This window comes from Malania oleifera, chromosome 1 (genome assembly GCF_029873635.1).
Source record: "Malania oleifera isolate guangnan ecotype guangnan chromosome 1, ASM2987363v1, whole genome shotgun sequence".
In the NCBI taxonomy this organism is placed as follows: domain Eukaryota; kingdom Viridiplantae; phylum Streptophyta; class Magnoliopsida; order Santalales; family Ximeniaceae; genus Malania; species Malania oleifera.
The window spans coordinates 168257-195722 of NC_080417.1; the positions used below are offsets into that span (position 1 = coordinate 168257).

The following is a 27466-nucleotide window of genomic DNA, read 5'->3' on the forward strand; positions in this document are numbered from 1 at the left end:
ATTATTTCAACTGAAAAACAATATCAAACTTTTTTATTATTAATCATTTATTTCATACAAATATTGTTCTAACTGTTAATTTTCCTTTATATATTTTAAAAATTAAAATAAAAAATAAAAATTTTCTACAACCATACAATCCCCAAGTTTCTTGCATCTTTTCTTCTAAATGCCAAATTTTCCATGTGCATTGTGCAGAAAGAATTCACCGCAAATAAAAAGTAAGAAGGCATGATTCAAATTTTTGCAATACTAATATTAGTTCTAACTCAAAACATTTGTGCGCCACAAATTTATTAAGAATCAAAATTTAAAAAAAAAAATTGCTTTTTAACTGTTGCCATTCAATCAGTCTCCAAATGAAAATATTTATTTTTTAAAAAAACTATAAATTCGGCATTGAAAAATGGGTTTCCAATTGATCTAAATTATTCTAGACAACACTAGGGCAGATAAGCAGCTATATAACTTGTAATCCTCAACTTCTCAGCATGTTAAAATAATCTAGGGGCATTTTGCTTACGTTCGGAAGTAGAGCTAGTTTTCTTTTCAACTGCCTTTTTATAATCCACAGGAGGATATAGCCTTGCTGGTGATCAAGAAAATGAACAGCCAAGCCCTCAAGAACACATCCAAACAAACAAAAATTCCTGTTTTCTCGCAACCAGTGGCAGCCTATACGTTAAGCTAATGGAGAAAATGTTGAGTCAAACCATACAAAGTTTTACAACAGAAGATGTGGGCAATAACACAATATACAAGGAAGGGTTCTTGCTCCGGCAACACAAGACGAGGAAAGTTTAAGCCACACCCTAACACATAAGTACACAAGAAAGACCCGTACCACTGAACAGCGCCAACAGATGAGGACTACTGAGCCACTGAACAAGGAGATGCTTGACTCAAAGGCAACATGGAAGCAACAGGCAACCTGCATTATCAAATATACACATTAGCATCAGCTAGTTTGCAGAATTGACTTGGGTAGAAAAAGAATGAAATGAAATTTTGAATAGGGTATTATATGAAATCAAGTGATGAATTCAATCCTATTCCGCCAGATTTCATTATATTCCTATGTACCAAATGTGCAATAAAGGGAAATCTAAAACAAAACCTTGTGAGATGCTTGCAAAAGATGAGTGGTTACCATTAACCAAGTTTACAAAACCATTCATCACAGGACCATACACAAATCAATGACGACCAAAAAGCTTTAAGGGTTATACAGATATGTAGCACATTTAGATCAACAAATATAAAGTATATGTCCCTAGACTTGACATATAAAATTTCAGCACTAGTGACTGATAATTACGAGAGCTAATAATCATCTTGGGTAGGTCAAGCAACAAGACAAATAAAATCTAGTAAACAGGTTTTAAAAAGAGAGCCGCTCCCCTTTTACCTCCCATCGCTTTGGGGAGAGGAAGCATTAAAAGTGAGATAATTAACTACACAACTGTGCCCCTATATATAAGAAAAATTAAATTACAACACTAAATCATAAAAGATGTGCTGAACAGTCACAGGAATAAATGCCTACAGAGCAGTACAACAACAACAACAACAACAAAACCAAGTCCTACTAAGTGGGGTCGGCTATATGAATCATTTTCCGCCAATTTATGCAATCATGGTTTTATTCATATTATAGTGATCTGACAAATTTTACGCTGGCTGTCAGCTACCTAACGCAACCCTCCTCCTTAATCTGGGCTTAGGACCGGCTATGTGAGAAAAAATTAAACATTAAGTGCATCACAGGCAGAATTTGGTATCTTATAGCCTTTCATAGTGCAGAAGTGCACTGGAAAAGCGCTAAATCTCTACAAATATTGAATTTCACAACAAAAAAGAAAAGAAAAAAGGAGATATAAGATACTGCAGACCAAAATAAGAAAAGCCATCACTCACTGAGAACCAATCCGCCTTTTCTTATCAGCCTTCTTCTTGTTCTTAAGATTTCGCTTCTTCCCTGAAGTTGAACAAATAACTGGAGACTGCTCAAAAACTGGAGGCACAAACATAATTGGAGTAGTAATTGTTCCAGGTATTGGCTCTGCATTTGGTTTCTTGAATTCATGAGTAGGTTGATGCATTACTGGAATGTTAGCAAGTTCTCTCGGTGATGACCCTGCAATTGCAGTTACTAGTAAATTTTCAGAACCCCCAACAACTTCAATTTCTTTTCCCTTATCAGAAGAGATTCCAGGAGTAATTCCAATGTGTCCTCCCCCGGGCACACTGGTATTCTGCATGTGGCAAGCATCCTTAACTCTATGCAGTGCAACATAAAGTTTCATTTTAGACTTAATGATCTCAGAAAGAAGAGTTCCAGATCCAGTATTACCTGCATAGTAATGCCAACAAGTCACATGCATGCAAACAAGGGAAATAAACAAGCATGTGTGTGCACACAGAGCAAGGGCAATAGATTTAGAATGGTCTAAAAATGATTGCGAGACAAAGCATCTGAAAATTGGTACCCAGCATTGATAGGATAACAGCACGTGCAGCCAATTGTTCAGCCTCTTTCTTATTTCTACCAGCATCACCAGTGTATCTAGTGCACTAAAAACCAAAGATGACTCGAATATTGGAAGCAGCCCTTCTGATTGAACAGTGTTATATGTAGGCTTTTCCAAATTCATCTTGACTGCATATTCATTCAGGATAGACTTGCAAAAAACTGTATCCTGCAAAGTTATTGAAACAAAAACGAAAAAAAAACTCTAGTAGTGGCAAAATTTATTATTAAAACAAGCCCATAAAAATTGAATGTCTTTAACATGGAAAAATAGAAAAATTAAACAAAAATCTACTTAGCAGGTAAATTGCAAAAATAGTCACTGAACTTATAACTTAAAATCAATTTGGTCACCATTTTTGCAATTAAGTCATTGAAGTTCTGGAATTGATCCAATTTCAGCAAAAGCACAACACACGTTAACAAAAATGGACGGAAGACTGCACCAACATCTTAGTCAGCCTCCTCCAACACCCACTTATCATGACCCACATCTCTCCCTCAACCGCCATGGGAGACTTCCCCAACAGCTGCTCAAGCAGTGCCTTGCACCCCCACAACTACACCTACCAGGCCTCCCCCACCATCAACTCCCTTAGGGAAGCTGTCAGAGCTCACGCCGCACATGGTCCCTCTCCAACCTGTATAAACAGCAATCTTGAGGCAAACTTTTCCCGCAAAGATGAACTTCCATTGAGCTTCTCCAGATCTGCCTTGCTCAAGTGCAAGCAACACAATGTCTGTCTGAAGCGGGAAGTTCCAAAGCTTGATTTTGCAAAAGCAGGGAGATGAAGAGGGATGCACAATAGAGCAAGCAGGCTTAAAATACCACAGGAATATTGAGGGTGAGATGGCTGATGATGAGGCACAAGAAAGGACAAAGACCCGCTGCCATCCGCACTCAGACCTGCAACTCTCCTAACCAAAAAACAATATCGATTATAACAACAATGGAAAAGGAAACAGCAAGAACCCTGATTGATTCAAAAATCAAATACATAATGGGATGGATTGGGTTGGGTTATCAACTATACTAGCCACCATGAATGAATCTTTGCACGTGAACTGTCAGCTGTTGACTTCTAGAGGCAGCAATTTTCATCAAGCACTGGTTTACCTTAGCTTGAGGATTTACAGGTTGATGGTGACAGGTGTGAACAGCTGCTGGTTTCATTGCCGAAGATGATGGATGCAGGATTATTATTGGGATTTCAGCAACGACGACGTCTTGTTCCGACATTTGTTGATCAGCAAGGCTCACCAGAGGAAGAAGGTGACCTTGGAAGAACAGTAGAACAGATGTTGCTCATGATTTGCGGACTTGAAGATCTACATTTAACCCCAATGTGAGAAATTAGAGAAGTTGCCACAATCCCTGGGCACCCTAATGTCTATTCGTACTTTGTCAATCCATGGATACCAAAGTCTGGTTTCATTTCCAGACACAGGTTTGTCCCCAACCTTACAACATTTGTATATTAATGGTTGCCCAGCTCTGACAATGCTTCTTTCCGGCTGAGACTGACAGACCAAATGAATGAGATGGGTTGCTGACCAGGTGCTGACTGGGCTTTGGAGCAGCAAACTGGAATGCCATCACAGCCTTCTGTCCAATTTCCTTAAAAGCCATTGGGTTTCAGATGGAATTGGATCAATTCTAGAACTTTGATGAACTAATTGCAAGAAATTAAAAGTTTGGTGACCAAGTTGATTTTAAGTTATAAATTAAGTGATCATTCATGCATTAAACCCCCCCCCCCCCCTCCCCCCTCCCCATTTAGAATTACAAACAGTAAACAGTGTGCTTCAGACTTAAGACATCACTTACTCCCTTCTATCACTGGTACAGTGCCAAATTCACCCATACTGCAAAGGTAGCATTAACAAGGATAAGCAACAAAAAAAGAATAAAACTATCCAGATCAACTGTTGTCACTGATCATATGGACAAGAAAACATTATATGCTCTGTCTAAGAAGGTGAAACGAAAAAAAAAAAAAAAAAAAGCCTCACCTTCTATCATACAATGTAAATGTTCAGTTTCACAAGTACCAATAAGAATTATATGTGAATTTCTTATTCCTCTATCTACAGAGTAAATTGAATGTACAGAAATGGGTTTAACAAAGTTTGTGTTATTCATATTCACAGCTACTCTAGGAGGAGTGTTTTTATGTGGTCATAACAGCTAAATAACTATTTTGTAGCACCAATGTTTCATTTTATGCTCCGATATATGATCCATATAAACCAAAAATGGATCTACGGTGAAGTGAGGCGACATTTCATGAAATAAAACAATATGTAAGGAAGAAAATATCATCCTTGGAATGCAAGCAACATATAGAATAACTTCCAAGAAGATAATGTACTTACAATCTCATAAAAAATTATATTACTTACAATCTCAAACTTTAGAGGGATCCAGTTGCCATACAATAAGCATTTACCTAAATATGTATAGCAAATGTTAAATTTATAATCGCAACAACAAACCTCACGAATAAGTGGACATCCTTCATCCTTTATTTTTTGGGATATACACTCCAGTACAAGTTTGGCAACATCTTGTTCTGCCACTTTCCGATGAGAAAATGAATTAGGAGACGTATATGATGCCCCATCAACCAACACCGTTGACCTAAACCTTGGAGCATGTTGAAATCCTTCATTGACTGTGTGATATATTGGAAGTGGAATGGACGATCTTTGAGTGTACTCTTGCAACCGATTCTTATGCATCATCTGTTCCGGAAGACCTAAACAAAATCAAAGAGCAGGCATTAACCCAGGCATAAACAATCAGTTATACCCAATGCATGTATTGAAGAACCATTCAATTGAAAAGCTCAAGCTGTTTGGTTGTAGTCCAAAAACATGCTCTCTCAAAACTTCCAAGATATGATTCCAATTGCACATGGCAAGATAAACAAATAATTAAAAATACACAATGAAGGCATTAAGGCTATCAACTTTGTTGCCGACAAGTTAACAGCTTAAAATTTCAGGAAAAGTGGTTATCTAACATGGAATCAAGCTATGGTTGCCAGGAGGTCCTGGGTTCTAGTCTTGCTCCCCGTGTTTATTTTTTGTTTCTTAAGGATTATCTTATTCCCTGTAATGGGTGTTATTCATTGTTTGTTTATCTCTCCACATGCAATTGGGCTACACGTGCAGGGGAGCATTAAGGCTTGATATACATTGTTGACTCACAACCTAACAACTTAAGCTTTTAGTTAAGTAATTATCTAACAAAAGGGAAATAAGATAATTTCATAAATAAGGATAGACGCACATAAGAAAGATTTTGAAGCTACAACCTCCTAGTAATCTTAATTCTGTACTGTAATGAAGAACCACCCAGTCTAAAAGGCTTTGTTGCAGGAAAACAATGTATAACATGTCTTAGCAGCACATAAAACTGAGAAGAAATTGTTGGGGTGCTCATGGTTGAACAAGAACAAACACCTATATGTACAATTAAACATTATCTCATTAAAAATTAATATGAGTGGTGCAGTGACAAGACCTGCCTAAGTTGTACCAGCAGAACAAAATAGGAGGGCAAGATTAATTTACTACCCTATTTTTTTTTTTTTCTGGTTATAGTACTGTTTAGGGATTAATAATTTTTATTTTATTACTCAGGCATAGTTCAGGAAGTTCAAATTTGTTCTCTTAAGGACAGATTTCCGGGCAGGAAGTAAGTTTCTTTTAAAATAAGTTTTTTTTCCAGATCCTCTTGGTTTCTACATGTTTTGATCTAATCTCTCGTAACTTAATCCCAAAGTTATCATACGTTTTCCTACTGGTCTCTGCATCTTCCTCCCTCGCTGCCCCATGTTTTTTACTCAGAGCAAGAAGCTAGAGGGCTTCAAAGCATGGTCAAATTTAAAAACAAGGAATGCAGGCTCAGCAGCTGGAATGAAGAAGTCAAACCCTTGCTTGATGACTCGGGATGAGAGAGGCCCCCACCTCCACTTCCTACAAGGGGTTGTCATAATCCTAACCTTAACATTCTACTGCCAATTGAGAAAATTATAAAGAGCCAGATTTTGACAAAAAATAAATAAACATGGGTGTCATTGATTATAACAAGAAAGGTGGTTCAGACATTTCTCTCGACTGGTTGCAAAGTTTGACCATCTTTTTTTTTTTCTTTGAATGGAAGTGTCTGCCCAAGGACGAAAAGGTGCTTCTGTAATGGCAGAACTTAGGCACGACTAAGATTCAGAGCAATGTCGTTTCCCTTATTGACCACCAAGGCAGTCTTATCAACGCCCAAAGAGAACAAATGAAGCCAGAACTACTTGAAAGTGAAGTTCAGTGTAAGGATGGTTCTGAATCACACAAATCTCAAAATGAAGATGCGGAGGAAGTATAAATGGTGCATCAAACAACAATTTCTATATTAATAGTGTATTTTGTGCATGAGTTCTGTGCAATGAAAGCATGTACCATAGCTATGGTAGCAGCACTAAGAACCTTGTATAAGATAAGGTGATGAGGAAGTTGAAACTTCCAATAGAGAAGCATGCAGAATAGTACAGAGTGCATGGTTTAATAAGGAATACCATCAATATAAATTTCCCATTAATACGAGGAGCCTGGTCAGCTTAAGCATATGGGTGATAAAATGTGGGGATAATATTGTGTCATTTTTGTTTTGTTTTCTATTTCCACTGTAGTATAGTGAATAAATATGTGTTGAAAACGCATTTTGTCTGCATTTTCGATGTTGTGGTAGTAACTAAAAACCAAAATTTCTGGTTTTCTATGTTGCCTCACTACTTTAACATCAAGAATTGATTTTGCGGATTAAACAAAAAAAATTGTGATCATTTAATTATTTAGTCTACTCTAAATTTTTAATATTTCCCAAAGAAACTTACAAAATGCACTCTCTCTCTCTCTCTCTAAAGTACAAGAGCAGGACCATGTCTCTCGTTTTTTTTATCTTGTATTCCCCTTTGATTATCCCTTTCTTCCCAATGAGATTGGACAAGAGAATCTCCTTCAGTCTCTGCAAATTGTATCAGAATCAGTAGAATTGTAGAATCACTATGCCACTTGGGATCCTACTGAATGGCCTTTTCCTGTTCCTAGACTTTAAAGACCAGGCCCAATATGCATTTTAATTGGCCCAACAGTTTTCTTTTGCAGTAGAAGAAAGCTCTAGCACATTTGACCCAAATTCTTCAAAATTAGGATAAAATAGCATCTGGGATTTGTTTGCTTTACATACCAATAGAAGAGGAATCCCATCTCCGAGTCCCTTGTGTCTTGACAGCAGCAGCTTGCAGAGAGCTGTGGAGTTCTTCATCAATCAGCCTACAGAGTTCTTCTACTTTGATTGTCTCTAGTGTTCTCTTCTTGTGTTCATGTGTTAGATGAGTTCTGGTCTTCTGGAGTTTTATTTGGTCAGCTCGCTGTGTGCTTTTTGTTTGATCAGAGAGCTCTCGAGTCTTGAAGAGCTCCAAAATGCAAATAGGCATGCATCAACACATTATTTTCTGAAGCTCTTGAAGCTTCGAAAGAGAATGTTCTGACTTCACTAATTCTCTCCTAACATAGACAAACAGCAACGCTGACTGCTGAATGCTCTTGAAGAGCTTCGAAAGACCAGAGACCAAACTGCTTCTCTCCTCTTCTTCTTGTCCGATCAAAATTCTGAATTTTTGACTCTGATGAGTATGACTAATAGTCTAATTATAGCAGCAGTCTGGCAGAGAAGCAGAGGAGCTTTTAAGTAGTTACTGCTTACAGCAGTTCATTTCCTTCATTGAATTAAGCTTGGTGTGTTGTTTCTCACTCTCTCTTTAATTATTTCTTTATTTTGCTGCGAACTTCTGACTACACTTATGCTTACTGCCCAAAATGAGGATTAACTTGGAATTCCATTCCTAAAATAACTTGGAAGCCATCCAACGGCACCACCGTGAAATTCACATGACCTGCCCACTGCCCAAGCTTCACAATCACTTTGCTTGGCTACTCCCCGAGCAGGCTGGGCTACGGAATTCACCACTTTCATGTGTCCTGAATCCTTCTCCAAGGATAAGTTGAGTCTTCCTGCTTCTGTCTGTGAAACAAAATTATTTGCAGCCCCAGTATCCACCATAGCACAAGTACTCTTCCCATTAATCCTCAAGTCCACAAACATCAATAATTTCGCTTGAGTAACTTTCGATGTTTTCGCCTGCTTTTCCAATGCGTTCACCAATCGCATTGTACCCATCCTCGGAGTATCCTCCTCTTCCTCATCACTTTCCAATGCCCGCTCCGTGGTGGAAGCTTGTAAGGCATTGAGTGATGCCTTATGAGGGCACTCATCAACTCTGTGAGGGCCTCGACATAAGTAGCATGAAGTTTTACCCTTTCTAGTGGGGTGTGTTTAACCCTCGAGACTACAAAGCTTCTTTTGAAGTTGATGCCTTATAATCGAATCCCCCACTTTTGGGTTTGCCCTTCTTAAAAGACATTCTGTTGTTTCCACCTAAGCCGCTCTCTTTGGACGTAGTGATATTATCACTAGCACAATCATTTGAGTGTTCAGTGGCAACTTGTGCGGTAGACAAGTCTTGAACTCTTTGTCTATGAAGTTCTGTTCTTGCCCACGGTTTCAACCCCTCAAAAAAATAGAACAGCTTGTTCTTTTCCAACATGCCCCCGATATCCAACATCAAAGTAAACAATTGTTTCACGTATTCCCTTATTGACCCAATATGCTTAAGGTCTCTCAGCTTTTCCTAGCATTGTACTCAACATTCTCAGAAAAGAATTGGGCCTTTAGCTCTCACTTCAAGTCTACCCAACAATCCACAACGTAGTGTCCATTTTCAATTTCATTGTACTTAGTACGCAACCATAGTTTGGCGCCACCCGCCAAATACATAGACGCAGTATCCACTTTCACCTATTCTAAGTCCATCTTCAAAGCGCGAAAGTACTGCTCCATATCAAACAAGAAGTTCTCCAACTCCTTGCCATCATAGGCACCCCCATATGTCCTGGGTTCTGGTGCCTTGATCTTGCTAACCCCCGGAGTGTTAAGAGTTTCCCATAGCAAGAACCATCACATTCATATTTGCAATCAGATTTGCTATTTGAGCTAGCAAGGTCTCCACGATGTGGTGAATGTCCTCTGACATTTCCACCATCGAACTTTGTTGATGCTTTTTTTATCCCTCCTATGCATCAACACTTTTCATCAGTCAGGCCATCTCTACGGCCACATTGTTGGTTGTTGTCTCAGCCTATGCTTCCAGCACATTAGTCTCTAGGCATTAGTCAACATGGTCATTTACCAAAGCTTTACCAATCCCACAATGAAGGCAACTAAATTCACATAGTAACTAACCAAGCTCTAATATCAAGTGTCACAGGCCGAATATTTCACACCTTTGTAAATGTACCGTGCAGCGCTAGCTAAAGTCCTCTTGTTTAACTAGTCAGCCTAGCGTTTACCACAATTCACCAACAAAACACTTTCATTGTCATTCAAGTAGATATAAGCAAAAGCGATAAACAACTTATGAAAGCAGTGGCACTTAAGCAATATACATTAAAGCAACGTAATTCATTATCAACACCTCCATTAACAATGTGTGTCTAGCGAGGAAGGCAAGTAGGCTAAACACGTTGACAATAGCTAGTGAGTTTTACAAGTTAATGAACACTCACCCTCCCCCAAAGAGCTTTCTATGCTATTCTCACTCTAGCACTAGAAGACATATATGACCAAGGAGTCATACTCCCCTTTTTAGTCTAGGAAAAAACTATCTCTAAAAGATAACCCTGCACTAGTATTTACATGATGGAAACCCATCCCAAACGCACGAGACAAACGGTCATAGGCAAGCATAATGCCATGAACAAGCTCAACTCGTGACATTAAAAATAATGTATTAATGGATTTTATGCTTCAATTTTGGCATGGTTGTGCATGCGTGAAAAAAATTCACAACCGTTACGTAACACCCACGTCTCCCGCGTTCCACTACACCCGCGACATTATCTACGACCGCGATTTAAAACCATGGAAGAAATTCAACCGTATAGCTACTACTACAAACCACTACAGTTACATAACAGCCATTATTAACCACTAGAGGACTATTATGGCAAATATGTACACACACACACACACACACATATATATATATATATATATTTCCACTTCACATTTTCCTTTTTTTTTCCCTTCTCATGAGATTCTTTTTTATTTATTTTTTTTAGGAAAAGAAAAAGATATATTAAGAAAGGAAGATAATAAAACAAATAGAGGACAAGGAGTCCTCAAGAAAGAAAGCAAAAAAAGAAAACCAAAGCCTTACTGCCCACCAACACAAAGACCTAACAAGCACTATTGAAGAAAGCTCCTTTTCAGACCCTTTCCACCATGGTTAAGGGAGCATTGCAAACTTGTCAATTCCCTTTGAGCCTTCTTTGCCTTACTTTTATCACCATCCTAGCGGATTTCCTACCCCTCTAGATTAGCTAAATACAACCTGATTTTATCCAGCAAATGCTGAAATAGAGAGTAAGGATTAGGCTCAATCTACTCATCGCCTATTCCTCCCATATCTGAATCCAAAACTCCCTTAAGGAAAACCTAATTCTGACCCGAGTTGTTCACAAGCCTCATCAATAACAAGCCCTCTATCATAATCAAATTTGCCGTCCAACTCACCCTTCTTGTCTGAAATATCACCCATCCTCTCCTTCCCAATAGAATGTCCCTCACTAACCTTTTTTGTTAAATCAATTTCCAATTCGAAAGCTCCTTAATATAAAAGCTACCATAGTTGTCTTTCCAAAGACTTAATGTTCCGTGCAGCAGCACAAGAGCACCTCTCTATTGAGAGGTCCCTTTCTTCCATACTCTTTTGTCCCCATCAAGAATACACATGAAAATGCTTACTTTCCACTAATCCTAGATTTTGTCTCTGCATACATTCCCACCTTGTAATTATTGGAACTCACAATCATGATTCCCACAGCCATATCCGCAATCAAATTAGCCCCTTACTGAACATTGGGACCTTCATCCTCCAAAGAAGCCCCTCTTGGGGACTCCTTGAATTTCAGCTTCATCTCCCTCTCCACTGGAAGAGGGATATATGCTAACCACTCACACAAACCCCTTTCACCAGAGAAGATGCATTACAAGTCTGATCATCCTCCCCTTGCTCACTTTGCTCAAAGCCTTACCTATTGTTCTCCTTTCCATAGCCCACTGCAGTGTGATCCTCCTCACCACTCCTAACTTTATGAATTAGCTGATGGGCTTGAGGTGAGCTCAACTACGCAGCCTCTTTGCTTGTAAATGGAGCCCCTCGAGCACGGGACTGAAAAGAAGAAACATCCTCATTCAGGGCCACCAAAAACTCTTTTGCATTAGAGACCTCAGTGCAACTAGTTGGTATTGGGCCAGATCACCTTAAAAGCCCTCGATTTATTTTTCAGTGATTGGGCCAAACAGATTGTATGTTAAGCATACCTGCCCCAACCAAATCGAAAACCACTCCACCCTCTGGGGCTTTTGCGATTAATTCCTTCCCTTTTAGTTTCCCCCAAAAACTCATGGAGTGAGCTGCCACCATTCCTGCATTCACCATTTGGGAACCTCCACAACTCCCACATTGCCACCCTCTTCATTGTCCACAAGGAATCAGATAGGAAATCCTTTCAGCTCCGTGGTCATGATTCCTTGAAGATTGAGCCTCAGTTCATCTTCTCCAAACCAATAATTGCCTGCATCTCTCACAAGAAGCTCTGCCAACCCTCACCTTCCAGACCTTCAAGAATGAAAATTGCATAACCCTCACCATTCGGCTGTAAACCCAGCTCCAAAAAAGAAGCCTTTAAAGTTTCTTTCATCGCCACCCAAACCTTTCTCTTACCAAACTTTTTGTAATGAGTGCTCTTCTTTATTTACTAAAGCAGAGGCAAGCACTCAGCAAAACCATCTAGCCGCTGACAAAGAAGTTCGAATCAATTGACTTTAAATCTGTTTTTTCTCTTCCAAGCAAACAAAACCCTCTAGCCCAACTTTTTTCCAGTTTCAGTTGAAGGACTTCTTTCGATCCACACCATTTTGTCAAAGTTAACTTCCATATCTATATATGATCATGTCCATCAAGACAAATGAAAGAAACTTGAAAAGGGATCAAGAGTGGAAAGGGTTGAATGAAAGCAAGTGCTACAGTCGCCATTCTTATGTATGCTTGCAAAAAGGGTTAAGTCAATACGGGGTGGAGAATGTAATAATAAGGATGCTAATGCCACAAAAATTATTTATTTTCAAATACTCACAAGAGATGCATTGATTAACAATTTGATATGAACACTAGTATGCTGAAAAAAAATATTTATTATGATAATAATAGTAATCTTAAAACTTCTCTTTCTAGTTTTTGTCGTGTTCAAGTTGTTAGTCACTTAGTATATAATTTATTTAACAACAATTACATAATTTATTTAACAATAATTATTTTCTAAATTCATAAATTATAGTTTTAAAGATCAAGTTATAGCCATACAATATAACTTGTTGGTCAAATTTATTAAATTTTTATTAATTTAACAAATAAAATAATTGAACTTGATTAATTTATCGTACTATTTGTATGTTTTACGTGCCCAATAAATTAATGAAATGTATAATCTATTTTATTTTGTTAATTAATTTATCACACATTTAACAACAATAAACCAAGCCTTATGTCCAACAAGGTGGAGTCGGCTAGTAAGTGGAGCTAAAGGATCCTAACTGCACTACAACTCTTTTTAGAGAAGGGTTGAGAGCTTAAAACATGCAAACAAGTATACATAAGATTTTATGCGCTTGAAAAAAAAAAATTCAAGGTTGTTCCACCTCCTTCCCATTATCTAATGTCCGCTACTCCTGCTTCCTACTACACCATTACCAGTAGCCCTGCTACCAACTATTGCTATTTAAAACCACAGAGTGGCCCTTTTTATAGTTGTAAGCTAAGTTCACTAGATTTTATTCTTTGTAGGAACTGTGCTGTGATGACATTGACTTTCATCAAATTTGTCAAGCTTACAAGGAATTAAAGTCCTATGGAGAAGGGAAATTCTTAATACAAGAGGGATGCTTACGTCTAAATAACCAATTATGCATCCGTATTTTTTCCAAGAAACCAAAGTAGCAAATCATATAAGAACTACATGACAGCCACTTAGGTGGTTATTTTGGCCTAGATAATACCCTCAGTTTAGTGGAAGACATAATTTTGGCTGAACTACAACACCATGTTGGCAGGACTATTGGGAGATGTCATACTTCTTGGCTAACCAAAGGCCAAACTCAGTATGCAGGCTTATACAGCCCAATGCCAATTCCTACAACTCCTTGGGATCATACTAGCATGAATTATGTGCTTGACTTATACTCAAAATAGGCACAACTTAGTAATGGCAATGGTCAAAAGATTTCAAGAATAGGAAACTTTATTCATTTCAAACAAAACTGCAAACGCATCTTTACCAGCTAATTTATACTTCAATAACATGGGGAGGCTACATGTCTATTGTCTCCAAGCATAACATCAAATTCAATATTGGCCTTCAAGGAACTTTATGGAAGACGTTGTGAATGCAATTAAATTATTCTACCACTTGTCATCCATAGATGGCAGTGGAGGTAAAAAAAAAAAAATGCATTTTGGGTTTCTCTTTGTCTTCTCGGTGAGCATATAGTTAGTCGGGGCATGCTACTGGTGCAAGCAAAGCTTGCATATTAGTATAACGGTACTGTAAATTGAACTACAAGAAAAGCACCATTTGAGTTTGATAATTCATGGGAGGGTGCCCAAGCACACACTTGACTTGGTTCCTTTATCAACTTCTATGCAAGTCAGCAATAAATGTTGTGGCTTCTATATCATGTAAGTCAATTGCATGAGGTGATGAAGAATATTAAATGCTACACAAAATGAAGAAAGTTTGGACTTGCATAAGTGGAGGAAGGCTTTTACAATTGCAGACCAGTTAATGGCATTTCTTCACAGGGTAGATTTCCATATGGCCCTTATTCTAAGAAAAATTTTGGCTCTTGCAAGTGGCAAGGTGTTGAAGAGGTGGGACCTAATGCATATTTTTTATACCAATGGACTATAACATGAGTCCTGTTTCCAATGTTGCTAATTTGTATGATCATCCATGCCATGGTAGAAATTCTACAAATCCTACTTTCCCACTTGGAGAAACAAATGAGATTGAACATATCCTCAAGTCGAAGAGTATGTTTGGGGCTGATGAGGTTTTAGAGAAATGTGTCATTAAATGGAGAAACAAACCCATGAAAGAAAGTTATTACCTTGGCAGTGTAAGGCCAACTACATCCTTAGCTTTGTCAGTTGTTCATGCAATCCAACTCGGCTTTGAAGCCAAGTTATTGTCAACCTAGGAGGCTTGATAGAGTCGTAGACTGAGTGTATGGAAGAACAAAAGGGGGGTCAAACTAGTTATTAGTTATTACACAGCTTTATTTTATCAGAATATTGTTTTAGCACATACAGAAAGCAAGCCCTAACCAAGTGGTAAGGGTGTTGTATCCAAACCCAAAGGCTAAAGGTTCAAATCATGGAAACTGTCTCTTCTAGCATTGGTGTAAGACCGCGTACGTATTACCCTCCCCAGATCCCCAATGGCATGGGAGCCTCATGTACTGGGTGTGTATGCCACAATGGTGTAAAAGCTTGTTAAATGGCATAATTTCTTTTTGTTCAAAAATTTTTAAATCTTGTGACAAACTTACATACACAGATGTGGACACATAAGTTGATTGAGACAACCACTTGTCCAAAGTAATGCATTATCAACAGTCTGCCCACTCTTCACAATGTCCAAATCATAACAAATGAAAAATAAAGCATATGGTTTTGGGAGCTGGGAGATGTCATGAAAAACAAAGTGATTTTTAGCTAAGCCCCTTGAATTTTTATTGAAAGCATTCTCTTCCTGAATGTCAAAGCAATAACAACAATAAATGATAACTAGTGCATGATGTACTACAATGGCATTGCTTTCTACTAGAGTGTTGTGCTTTTTGTAATCATGCTTATACTTTTCATCCATCTTAGCATTCTCGTTTAGGATACACTTTCTTTTTTATGCATGTGTTTCTTTGTTGTCCAACATTTATAGTCATACAACAAAGCTGGTCCTATTATCATAGTATATAACTTTATTTTGACTTTAATTCTATTTCACTTACTAAAAAGGATTTAAATCAGAATGACAAGTAACAGTGCACTAAATGCACTACTCCATTTTTACCTAATTTGTTGTTAAGTCTATATATGACATATTTTTTAATTTTTCCTTCTGTCTCCATGATTAATACAAAGGTAGTCTGCTGCTGCTGCTGCCACGCTACAACTAAGAATTTCTGAACAACTTTTTTTTTCATTAAACCTGGCCAAGTTACTAAAATTGCATTTCATATACTCTGTCTTACTTCTACCTACCTTTAAAAATTCTACAGCTCTATGTAACTCATATCCTATTCGTTTTCTAGTTTACAACATCATCCAAAGACACCACATAATATGAAACTCTGTTTCGGATATCTTATAGACGCAACAGATTTAACCTTTTACAACGGCCATAATTATAAGCTACTCAAGAGAACCTTCCTCCTTTATCCTTGGGACCAGTTGTGGGCGAGAAAGGGTTATAAGTTATAACCATAAGCACCAATCATGGGTCGTCAGAGAAGTGGGGGAAAAGAAATGAAAACTAAAATTCCTACCGAAAAGTCAAAACCACCAAAATAAAAGTACAACCAAGCAGATTCTATCAGTAGCTCATTTTCCCTTCCTCTTACATTCATCATTTTTCCCAAAAACAAAACGGGGGATATAATCAAAGTATAGACCCGAATCAAACAGAACTTTAATAAAATTGTGATTCTTTTCCTCCATTTTCTCAATAATCATAGTAGCAAACATGAAATTTAAAAATAAAATAAAATGTGAAATTGAAATGGGTAGAGTACATTGAATTCAAGCAAAAATCCCATTCCTTTCCCTCCATTTCCGAGGAACCAAACGGAGAGTAAAAGAAAGAAGAGCTGGAAAATGTGGGGGCAAATAAGATGACGTACGCTAAGTGGAGGGGCCTGGGCCCGAGCGCGTCTCCGTCTGCGCTTGCGGGGCTGCCTTATCAGATGGCTCCGCCGCGGACGGCTGGGGATCCGTCCCAGCAACGGGCGGCTCCTCCATGACTGGCTGCGAATCCTTCTGGCCAGCGGTTGAATCCGCCATTACGGGCTGCGCATGAACTTCGACGACGGTTTGCTCCTCCATAGACGGTGAGGATCATTTGGAACTCTGCTAGAGAGAGAGATTTGTTTAAATCTCACATCACCAAATAACTAGATTTGTTGTACATATCGAATATTTTTTATTCTCTTTTTTTATTTATTTATTATAATAATGATTAATTAAATCTTTAGAGGAAAAAAATATTTATTAATTTAAATCTTCACATAAAATAAATTATATTTTGTAATTTAGTTAAAAATATTATTTTTATGATAAATTAATATAACAGTCATACATTATAAATATACATGGATAAGAAGATTATATTTAATTAAATAGGGAAATCTTCTATTATTTTATTGAGTATAAAATATTTAAATATTAATTAAAAATAATTATTATTGAAATTGTTAACTAAGAATCTTAATAATTCTAATTTGTTTTCTTTTTTTGTTTCTTCTCGCTTCCTTACCTTCCACAAAATCTTTGATACATATAGAGCATAACAGTTTTGTCCATTCTACAAATCTATAAAATTATCCAAGAAATTGCCCTCATTTGAGAATTTTTTGAAAACTTTAGTTTTAGATCTCAGTGCCTATTTATTTACATGGTTAAGAGGAACTTATTATCATCCCCTTTCTTTGTAACAGCTTGCACCATGCAAAACAACCCCCCACCAAGCAAAAGGAACTAGCAAACAACATCAATACTACCTTATTCTACCTTAAGAATGTCATTCCAACTATCACTTGGAAATCATCCATCAGCACTATGAAATTTGCATGTCCCACCTACTATCTAAGCTTCATAGTCACTTGCTTGGCTACTTCTAGAGTACACTGAGCCGCGGAACTGACCACTTTTATACGTCCTAAGTCTTCCAAGTTCAAGGTGAGTCTCTATGCTTCTAGCTTTGAGACAAAGTTATGCTCTAGTTTCACCCATTGCAGAGGTCCTCTTCCCATTGATTCATAGATCCAGAAACGTAAAGTCATACACTTGGGTAACTTTTGGTCCTTTTTCCTACCTCTCCAACACGTTGAGTAATGGCACTACACACATCCTTGGGGTCATCATCATCATCTCCATCTGCCCCCTCTACAATGCAAGCTTGCAAGACATTGAGCAATGACTTGTGATAGCAATCAACAACTTTGTGAGGGCCTCAACATAGTTAGTCAAGGCCCAATCTCATCCAGTGGCGGTAAACCAAGTGAAGGCCCAATCTCATCCAGTGCTACATGCAGAAATACCTTGGACATTTTCCCATTTCGATCATTTGGTACCGTTTTCAAAGCTGCCTCTAGTGACTGCATTGAAAAGACTGAAAAACATATTTCAAACAACTACAACTAGAAAAGATTGGCTTATGGCTTTTTTAAAAAAAAATCTTAACTTTTGTTATTAGTATTCATAGTTGGGAACAAGCTCAAACACTAAACTGAAATGCTTAGCACATCTTGGTGTTATCATGCCTAACAATGCGCTTATGAGTTTTTTTGTTATTACTATACCTATTTTTATTAATTCAGTATTTAAAGATAGCATAAAATCTCACTTCGGTTGCCTACAAGACAACCTAAGGACTTGTATGTTAATACAAAAGTAAAACAAAGAAAGGTTAGACATAAGAAATTTTGTAAGGATAAAATTTGCATGACAATGAGCAATTTGGTGCTAACCTTGTCGGTATCTCTATGTGCTAAATAAGAAGCATATATAATTTAAGAGTTTATTGTTGTAAGATCGCACCAAAGTACCCAAAAGCTTGAAGTAAGAAAAAACCTCTTTTTATCAACATAAGCAGAAAACATATTACTAGCCTTGTCTAGTTCAAACTTGTTGGATAATAGTCTTTTAATGTTACTTCCATCAAAGGTATTTTCACTTTGCGCAACAATCACAGGTTGTTCCTTGAGAAGTTGAGCAATGCTTTCTCACACTTTTTTAAATACCACCAGTAGGATTTCTTGCGAAACAAGTTTATCAACATCATGTTTAGCACATATTGGTTCAATAATGTTGCTCAACATTGCATTTACTTTTTCAATTTCTGCAAAAATGGGTCAGGGTAGGTGAAGGACTTTAATGGCTATTCAATACTGATGTTGATTCACAATAATGGGCACCTGCCAACACAAATGAATGTGGAAAGCAGAGTTTACATATATATATATATATATATAGATAAAGCCATGTGTCTAGGGCCCTAAAATGACTTGATTTAATACATATACTAAATATACAGCATAGCTAAATAAATGCATGCATGAGACAAACAGCCAGAGGAAGAAGCCAAGGAAACCGCATTTTCAACCCGGCAGAAGATGGATAGTCTTCTTTCCTAACTATTGTTTCCTTTCTTCTTTTCTAAAGATATAATTAAATAATGGCTAAAGTGTACTAGTGGAGATCATCAGCAATGGCTTCAATCAAAGCATTTTTTGGGTGCTTGATCCGTTTTGTTCAGGTAATTACATCCAGCTTTGATCTTGTTTTATTTTTTGTTTTTAGCACTTATATATATACTTCTCTTCTCATAATTGTGGGGTTCAAAGAGCAGCTGAATGTCTTCTTGATCAGTTGATGGTTGATGGCCAAATCTGCTTTTCCCAAATCTATAACTTATAGAGAAATAAAGGAAGTTTGGTTCCTTGGCATAAGGAAGTGTGTACATGTGGCAGCACCCCGAAGCATTCCTTCACCCTTTGGATGGAAATTAAAGGTAATAATAGGACATTTACACGAACCCCTATAAGTGATAGGTCAGTGCGAAGGCCCAACTGCATCCCCGGGTTGTGTCCTTCTCGAGCACCTCGTGCGATTATGTCCTTCTTAATGACATATGTTGCACGTGATATTCTTCCTACCTCCCCATGCATCTATCTCGTTGTGTATACATGAGCTCCTATGCCGACCTTTATGTCAAGTATATGCAGGATTTGCCTACAAATTCGACAATGAGAATGCTGGCCAATATGTCTCGTGCATAATCGGATGAAAAACCACAACATATAGTGCTCGGAAGTGCTCCAACATGACTCAACATACTGGTTTGCGTTCAGCCGTGTCTCCGCACATGCGGCGAGAAGGTGGGAGCAGGGAAAGTGTAAAGCTTGTCACTTCCCATATGAGCATTCGCATCTCCGAATGCTCAAAGTTCAGACGTTATTTCCTTTATGTGGCCCTAATTGCATGGTGGTGATATTGAAACTACCCGTAGACCGGTTAAACGTCGTGACTCGATGTCCGGTTGCCTTCAGCTTCCTTCTTTCCATCGCTAGCAGGATATGCGGAGTGAATGCATTTTCTCCAGATATTGTGTTACGCGCGGCCTCCCATCGGCTATTGAAATAATGTGCAATGCGATAAAATGTTAGTTGCACAAGGACCGTTATTGGAAGGCTACAAGCGCCTTTCAGGACGGCATTGAAACATTCCATAAGGTTAGTGGTCATGTTCCCATACCTTCGCCCACCATCGTGGCACTAAGTCCACATATGAGAAGGGATCTGATCGAAAAATGACTTCGCTGGTTCCACACCTTGATCGAATATCCTCTTCATCCATGTGTCAAATTTTCTAACTTGATGCTCCCTTCCCACTCGCTTAACCATACGCTTAAGATTGACACTCTATACTTTTGTATTAAAGTTGCTGACCATGTGTCTAAGATAGAATTGGTGGTGGGCACATGGTGGTTGCCAATTAGGATTGCGCTGCACTGCAGTAAGAATTCTTGGATGCTGATATGATATAAGGCAAATGTCGTCCCTATCGATAATGGAACAAAGATAAAACAGAAACTAATTCCATGCATCTAGGCTTTCCACTTGGACAATAACTAATGCAATGGGGACATATTTGCCTATTTGTATCTAGGTACGTTTCAATTAGGAGTTTGCCCTTGTACTTACCATACAAATGTGTCTCGTCCACACATATGACGAGAAGGCAGTGACGAAAATCTTGAATAGATGCTGCAAACAACCAAAATATGGATACAAAGGTTGTGGTGTTCTCGCTACCTGGAACAGGGGTCCACCTCCACCTAACTATAGTCCCAAGATTGTACGCGCACATTGCTTCCATCCACTTCGGCGACATTTGATAAGACTTCTCCCAATCACCAAATACTTGGGCGATTGCCTTTTATTTGTCCAACTAAACCTTCTTATACGAGATCGAATAGCTGAAGCAATGATCTATGAACTCCTTCAATGTGGCGATTGACGTCGACGCATCTCCCCTTATCATATTCACTATCTTCCTAGCAATAAGGGACGATGTGATTTGGTTATGGTCCTGCGAGAGAAGTTCGTTCAGACATGTGTGCAAACCACCATATTGGGTGATTTTGAATAATCGGTGTTTCATCTGATACATTGCACGCAATCTCCATCCGCAACCGTGCTCTTTACACCTAGCAACCCATAACTCTATGGTAGATCGCACAACGTGGAAGTCATGGTGGGTTCAAGTGTGATACATTCACACTGCCGCGATCAATTGATCCTTCAACCCAAAGAGCCTCCCCCTACTCAACTTAGAGGATTCATTCCAACGATTCACGCATATAGGAAACTCATCTACCGCAGTTAAATCTGCAACATCTACATCAATATTACCATACATCGGAGGCTCATCCATGAACTGGGCATCGTACGTGGCATCATTTGTTTCACGGGGGTGGGTTCACATCATCGGGGAACTCATTTAACCCTTCACCCGTTTCCTGTTCATATGTGTCTTCATCTTAAAGATTAACATCATTTGTAATGTTCATTCCCTCATCCAATGCGTTGTTCCCAATGGCAAACAACGATCCTGGACCCTCTGTCGGGACTTCTTAACAACCTCCCCACGGATACATGTTAGGAACAGGTATTTCGTACGTCGGCGGCTCGAACGACGATCCCGGATATTCGTTAAAATCCACAGTAGGCATACCACCAACCTCCCAACTCATATCGATATAACGTGTTTGTTGGGTATCTTCCTCCACTTCGTCCAAATGCTCGTAGGTGCCTTTGACTGCCTAGCCGTGGTTACACCCATTTGAGGAATGGTTTCGACATATAATTGCACAGTTAAATATGTCGGATCTATGCAGTGTGCATCCAACACAATGCGCAAACCATAATCATCAGATATGGGAACAACCTCGTAGAGGATTGTATTATTGAACCCTAGCAAAGGGTATCTTGTGGTCACCCGCAATGCATATTGATCTAGATCAATATGCAAATATTTGTATATTTTCGTATACAATTTATGTAATTTACACCTATGGCCAATCCGAATTGGTCGAACTGGCAGAGTACTATAACTAACACCATCTGCTCTGGTTATAATGTCCCCCCTATATACAACAATACCATCATCGGAGCACTACTTGAGCTTCCTGCCATTTAGATCAGAGCTCGGAAAAGAAAAAAGATCTATGCAACACAAAATTGTATGTATAAGTGATATACAATACTTATCATAATCAAGAATTAATTTCACTAAGTATATGAGACAGTATAAGCATCCTTTTAAAGCAACTACATTAGTTATCTATTATTCATATTTTATCATCTAACTAGCGTAATCTTCCTCATAAGTTCATGAGCATGCAATCTTCCCTATATGTTTTACTCATCATTTCAAAAACATTTTTGCATGCATTTAATTGTTTTCATTTTAGTACATGATTACTTTTCTGAGAAAAGTTCTACCGAAATTTCGACAGCATGTCGTCTGTAATTTGAACATTTTTCCATTTTTACTATGTCCCTAAAACATTTGCAAGCAATGTAATAATTCAATCTGAGCATGCGAGAACCTATAATATCTACCAGCATGCAATTCACATCACTGCATCAGTCATGTAAGAGGCATTCAGATCAAATTGTCACATGGTTTACAAATCAAATTGAAAGAATATAATCAGAATATAATTATGAAAATATGCAAATGATTATGCAATGGTTTTGCTAGTGACAGTTAGGGGTGAGCAAATGGTTGGTTCAGCCAAATTCGGGTAATTAACCGAATTAACCGAAAAATTCGGTTAAATGGTGATGTTAATCGAACCGACTGAACTGATGGATCACACTAAACTGAACCTGACCGAATTACCAATTTGGGTAATTTGGTTAACTGATTTTAACCGAATTTAACTAAAATTATTTGGGATTAATTGCTAAAAACAGAATACAATTATAATTTTTTAAAAAAACCAAATCCATCTTAATTAAACACCCTATCTATTAATTTTATTAATAAAAATTATATTTTACTATTGAACTGCAAGAATAAAATTTACACTGTTACAGTGTTATGTTACCCACCGTCAGCTTAATTAAGAAACTCTTAATTCTGAAGAAAAAAAAAATCTATAATGAAACCATCAGAGGCCCACAACTAGCCAGTTAGGTGTCTTATCCCTGTTTAGATAAATTCTAATCAATGTTAAAATAGAACCATGCTTACATAAAATCTAATCAATGTAGAAATAAAATTGTCTGCATACCAAACATGAAATTCTAATCAATCTAATCCTAAAATTTTTCCTATAACAATCTAGAAAATCTTCCTAAAAAAATATAATCACAGACCAAACATGAAATTTAAAGGTCTGCAGTGTCTACTTGGCTTTGAGTTCAAGAGTTCTAAGCCCCTAATATTATATTACAGACCAATTTAAACAGTTTATGCAAAAAAAAAACATGAAATATAAATTGTTTCTGAAAAATTAAAATAAAAACTAGGGCTTCAATGCTTCATACATCAGCTGACAGCTACAATTTCATGGCTTCTTATATTAGAAACTCCCACTCTTTAGCTTCTTACATTACAAACTACAATTTCCCTGTGCTTATTTCGTTTGCAACAAACCAAAATAATTATAATTGATAGCATGTAATTTATATGACAAAACACTAAAGCATAATCTCAATATGAAACTAATCCTTTGTCTTTCTTTGTTTAGCTTATTCACCAATTGTGGACTCCAATGCAACTTTTGAAAACTCTAAAAAATTGTATAGAAGCACTTGTAAGTTGTAATAATTAATCATTCAATGAAGAAATGAAAATTTTTGACAGTATATAAATATAATATTACCTTTTTTTGGATTTTCAAGGTCATCTATGTCTTCTTCAACCTTAATTGGAGTATATGAACCCCAGATCCATTATAGTATACAGATAAGAGCTTGAACAATTTTAGGAGTCAAGGAACTCCTAAAGGCATCGAGAACATGCTCCCCTGTGCTAAAAGCAGACTTTGAAGCAACTGTAGAGATGGGTACTACTAAAACGCATCATGAAACCATATGTGAAAGGACGGGAAACCTTTGACTATTTAACCTCCACCACTCCAAAATATCAAAGCCCTCCACGTCATTTTCACAATCCTCCCCTAAATGCCTATCTAACTCTGATTTATTATCACCACCTCCAATTTGAGTCTTGTACTTTTGATATAAAACTTTGAACTTTCGTTCTATTGCTTCACCTTGACCAGTGGAGCTTGAAGTTTCACTTTTATTTGATTCTTCATTTTTAGATTGTGACAACTTTTTATACTCAACAAACAATTCAAATGTTGTATCCTGAACCTTTTTCCCCACCAATAAACCTTTGTCACCTTCATACATAGTAGAAAGAGCATATTGTGCAAATCCCAACTTACATCTAGGGTCAAGAACAAATGCAACAAAAATCAACATATTCATTTTGTCAATGTTTCCCTAGTACTTGTTGTATTTATCTTTCAATTTCATGCTCATTAAACTCAACTCCAGGTCATCACTATTTTCCCAGTTTTTTAGAAGACAATCAATCCCACTGATTTCATGAAAAAAATGTATTACTTGTAACATACAAAGAACCTAAAACTCGTATAATGAGTTCATAGAAGTGTTCCAAAAACATCACAAATTTTTTGACTTTTTCCTAATCAAAACGGCTTAGTATGCCATCCCTAGTTTCAAGCTTAATTTTAAATAAATGATCTTCATCCCTAAACCTATCAAAAGTCATTTCATATCTTTGAGCTGTGTCTAGCATCGGATAAGTAGAATTCCTTCAAGTGTTGACATCTAGGCATAATATCTTTTTGCATTCTACTTTTTCTACTTCTACACAACGCTTGAAAATTTTCAACCTAATAGGTGAATGCCTAACATGTCTGACTGTGTCTCTAACATGAGCAACTGAATCCCCCATTTTTTTCAAACCATCTTGCACAACTAGGTTAATTATATGTGCAAGGCATCTCATGTGCAAGAATTTGCCCCCTAGAATGTCTTTTCTCCAATTTGAAACTTTTCTTTTTATGTTGGCAGTTGCAACGCCATTTGAACTTGCATTATCTACAGTCATTGTAAACACATTATTAATTCCCCAGTCAAGCAACCATCTCTCAATGGCCATACCTATCTCTTCACCTTTGTGACTATAAATTGGACAAAAGTTAAGGATTTTTTGTTCAATTTCCAATCATTATCTATAAAGTGTGCAGTTAAACATATATAATTGACCTTTTGCAAAGAAGTCCATGTATCAGTTGTGAAACTAACCCTTTGAGAGGATGTTTTCAAAAACTTTTTCAACTTTAACCTCTCTTCCATGTAAAGGTCATAACAATCCCTAGAAATTATCCATCTTGATGGAATTCGAAAACGAGGGCATGCAACTTTCATAAGATGTTTGAATCCTATATTCTCTACAAATTTAAAAGGCAATTCATCAATAGTAAGCATGCAAGATAATGCCTTTCAAATTGCCTCTTGGTCAAATTTCCAATTTGTAAAAGTTGCCTCTAAGCCCTCTACATTTTTTTAGGCTGCTTGACTATTTAATTGTTTCTGTTTTGTTTCTTCAACATGTGGATTTTGTGCACATCTAACCATATGATATCTAAGTGTACCCGTACCATTCTTTTTAGGATCAGCATAGTAATCAATATGACAATAATGACACTTACCCTTAATTTCACCAGACTCCGTCACAAATTTAGTGAAGTGATCCCACACTTCAGATCTTGGTCTCATTCTCTTCCTCATTTTTTTGATTAGATTGAGTAGGAGGATTAGTAGCATTCTCACTTGTCATGCTGGGATTTGAAGGCTGATGTTGGGAATTAGCTTACATCATTATTGCATCCTCTAAGTTTGGAACCTCCACCTCTATAGGCAAGTCATTGCTCATTTTCCCTTTAATATCTGAAAAAAAATAAAAAAGAAGGGTAAAGTTCATCATAGAAGAGTACCATTATGGGTCATAATGGGCCAAAAAAAATAAAAAGAAGGGTAAAGTTCATCATAGATTTATTTTTGCGTTTATTAAATTTTAAATTTAGACAAAAAACTTGAATCGGAATGAATTAAAGAACTTTTTTATGTTTTCGAACACCAAGTAAGTTGTTAATCAAAAATCCTTAAAAGTTAATTCCATATATTTAATTCTTATGTTATCATATAATTCCACAAATAAACAAGCCAAATATATTTTATAAAATAATTTCACCTAACTCAAGAAGTCTTCCAAAAATCAAAGTGAACTAAATTGAAAATTCTTAACAAATAACACGAAATAACATAACTTTTATAAAATATTTATTTCTCGTTAAACAACATTCAACATGATTGAAAATAAAATTTAATGTAACATACAATGACAAAATTATAAAATAAATAATTAAATTGAAGTCGAGAAATAATTTGAAACAAATAAAACCTAATATCACTAAACATAAATCTTCGAAGTACTTTTCGAAATCAAATATAAATTGGCGAAATCACCCTCAAATACCTTTCAATAATAATCAACCAACAAATCTTCAACTCGCAATTTCAAATAGCAAATAATATTTTAATAAAACTTGACCAATAAAATATGAAGATGAAGGTATATTTTGAAATATCTCAATCTTACCATACATTTATATATATTTTTAATAGAAGAATATTAATTTTAGAAAAAAAATTCCTTCGACTTCTGCATCCTCTGCTCTGGAGCAACATAAGAACACCAAGTAAGTTAATGATCAAACGATTCAAACCTGTTGTTTTAGAGCAACTACAGTAGGCACACAACCATACACAGGATTAGACAACCTTGAATATAGGAAAATAATTTAATTAAGATTATGATCTAGGAAAATAATTTATTAGAATAAATTAGGAATCATTTTTTCATAATAATTATCAAACGGTGTGAAAGCACATACATAAAATTCCTTGAATATTTAAAAAATAAACAACATAAAAAATTGAGACAGAGAAGAGGGGAAGAGGGGAAGGTCGTCGAAGACTTGAAGGTACCTAAGTGGAGTGGCTGAGTCACTAAGTGAAGACTGAAGAGTCGTCGCCACACCCATGCGAGGGAAGATCCGAGGACGGCAAGGAGGGATTTGTGAAACCAGGAGAGGGCCGAGAGGCTGGAGAGCCGAGTTGCCAAAGACTCGAAGAGGGGATTCGCCAAGAGGTGGTCCAATGGAGAGCTGTGGTGCAGAGCAATAGAGGAACTTCAAAGTTCACACAAAAGAAACCCTAGCCCTAACTTTAAGCCCCAAATCCCTCCACTCCATTGAGTCTATCGGTCTGAGAACGAAGTGAACTGTGAGAGTGTGAGACCCCTCCAC

At 37.2% G+C, this 27466-nt stretch overlaps 1 pseudogene; it reads right to left on the reverse strand.

The window, feature by feature from the left end:
* Nucleotides 1-541: 541 nt before the first annotated feature.
* Nucleotides 542-27466, reverse strand: LOC131143907 (double-stranded RNA-binding protein 4-like; annotated as a pseudogene).